The following is a 2500-nucleotide window of genomic DNA, read 5'->3' on the forward strand; positions in this document are numbered from 1 at the left end:
CACACCGGCGTGCACGTGGGCATCGTATGCTAAAAAATGAAGTTTGGAGTTTGGGTTCAGAAATCTTATGGGAGCTTCCTAGAAGCCTAAGAAATGCTTTGCTCGAGACGGATTTCGATTTATATTTCCGCCGTGTTAATTTTGCCAATTACGGCTCCTCGCGCGCACGCTCAAGCACCCCGACGTGCACACCGGCGCGCACGTGGGCATCGTATGCTAAAAAATGAAGTTTGGAGTTTGGGTTTGAAAATTTTACGGGAACTTCCTAGAAGCCTAAGAAATGCTTTGCTCGAGACGGATTTCGATTTGGAGGTCCCCCGAGTTAATTTTGCCCATTACGACTCCTCGCCCGCACGCTCGTGCACCCCGGCGTGCACGTGGGCATCGTATGCTAAAAAATGAAGTTTGGAGTTTGGGTTCGGAAATTTTATGGGAGCTTCCTAGAAGACTAAGAAATGCTTTGCTCGAGACGGATTTTGATTTGGAGATCCCACGCGTTAGTTTTTGCCCATTATGACTCCTCGCCCGCACGCTCAAGCACCCCGGCGTGCACGTGGGCATCGTATGCTAAAAAATGAAGTTTGGAGTTTGGGTTCGGAAATTTTATGGGAGCTTCCTAGAAGCCTAAGAAGTGTTTTGCTCGAGACGGATTTCGATTTGGAGGTCCCCCGAGTTAGTTTTGCCCATTATGACTCCTCCCCCGCACGCTCAAGCACCCCCGCGTGCACGGGGGCATTGTATGCTAAAAAATGAAGTTTGGAGTTTGGGTTTGGAAATTTTATGGGAGCTTCCTAGAAGCCTAAGAAGTGCTTTGCTCGAGACGGATTTCGATTTGGAGGTCCCCCGAGTTAATTTTGCCCATTATGACTCCTCGCCCGCACGCTTAAGCACCCCCGCGTGCACGTGGGCATTGTGTGCTAAAAAATGAAGTTTGGAGTTTGGGTTTGTAAATTTGATGGGAGCTTCCTAGAAGCCTAAGAAGTGCTTTGCTCGAGACGGATTTCGATTTGAAGGTCCCCCGTGTTAATTTTGCCCATTACGGCTCCTCGCCCGCACGCTCAAGCACCCCGGCGTGCACGTGGGCATTGTATGCTAAAAAATAAAGTTTGGAGTTTGGGTTTGGAAGTTTTATGGGAGCTTCCTAGAAGCTTAAGAAGTGTTTTGCTCGAGACGGATTTCGATTTGGAGGTCCCCCGAGCCAATGTTGCCCATTATGGCTCCTCTCCCGCATGCTCAAGCACCCCTGCGTGCACGTGGGCATTGTATGCTAGAAAATAAAGTTTGGAGTTTGGGTTTGGAAGTTTTATGGGAGCTTTCTAGAAGCTTAAGAAGTGTTTTGCTCGAGACGGATTTCGATTTGGAGGTCCCCCGAGTCAATGTTGCCCATTATGGCTCCTCGCCCGCACGCTCAAGCACCCCGGCGTGCACGTGGGCATTGTATGCTAAAAAATAAAGTTTGGAGTTTGGGTTTGGAAGTTTTATGGGAGCTTCCTAGAAGCTTAAGAAGTGTTTTGCTCGAGACGGATTTCGATTTGGAGGTCCCCCGAGTCAATGTTGCCCATTATGGCTCCTCTCCCGCATGCTCAAGCACCCCTGCGTGCACACCGGCGTGCACGTGGGCATTGTAGGCTAAAAAATGAAGTTTGGAGTTTGGGTTTGGAAATTTTATGGGAGCTTCCTTGAAGCCTAAGAAGTGTTTTGCTCGAAACGGAATTCGATTTGGAGGTCCCCCGAGTCAATTTTGCCCATTACGACTCCTCGCTCGCATGCAATATCTACTCCTGTCAGAGCTGTGGTTTTACTTAAGACTACTATAGGGGGGGGGGAGTTCTCAGCACCAAGAGCTGCAAGTAAGGCCATTGCTTGCTTTGCAGTCTCGATTGCTCTACTAGTGAATAGTAGATGTCTTGGTTAGCTTGGAATGAAAAAAAAAATTTTTTGGGGAAAAAAAAAAAAAAAAAGTTTTTGTGAAAAAAAAATTTTCGAAAAAAAAAAAAAAAAAAAAAAATTTTTTGGATGCCTCGGTCTTCTATTTGTTTTGCTTGGGTAGATTAGGAAAAAAAAAAAAAAAAATTTTTTTGTTGGATGCCTCGGTCTTCATATTCTTTCTCGGCTATTTCGAAAAAAAAAAAAAAAAATTCCGGGAAAGAGAAAAAAAAAATTATTTTTTGTTGGTTGCCTCGGTCTTCATGTTCTTTCTCTGGTATATGGGAAAGAAAAAAAAAAAAAAAAAATTTTGGATGCCTCGGTCTTCTTGTTCTCGGTTGGATTTATCGAAAAAAAAAAAAAAAAAAAAAAAAAAAAAAAAAAAATTTTGATGCCTCGGTCTTCTTGTTCTTGCTTTGGTATATCGGAGAAAAAAAAAAAAATTTTTTTTGGATGCCTCGGTCTTCTTGTTCATTCTTCGGTATATCAAAAAAAAAAAAAAAAAAAAAAAAAAAAAAAATTTGAGACTTCGGTCTTCTTGTTCTTGCTTTGGTATATCGGAGAAAAAAAAAAA

Source organism: Cornus florida, unplaced genomic scaffold, assembly GCF_030987335.1.
Source record: "Cornus florida cultivar Cherokee Brave unplaced genomic scaffold, ASM3098733v1 CherokeeBrave_3.0.0_Hap2_scaffold_24, whole genome shotgun sequence".
NCBI lineage: Eukaryota > Viridiplantae > Streptophyta > Magnoliopsida > Cornales > Cornaceae > Cornus > Cornus florida.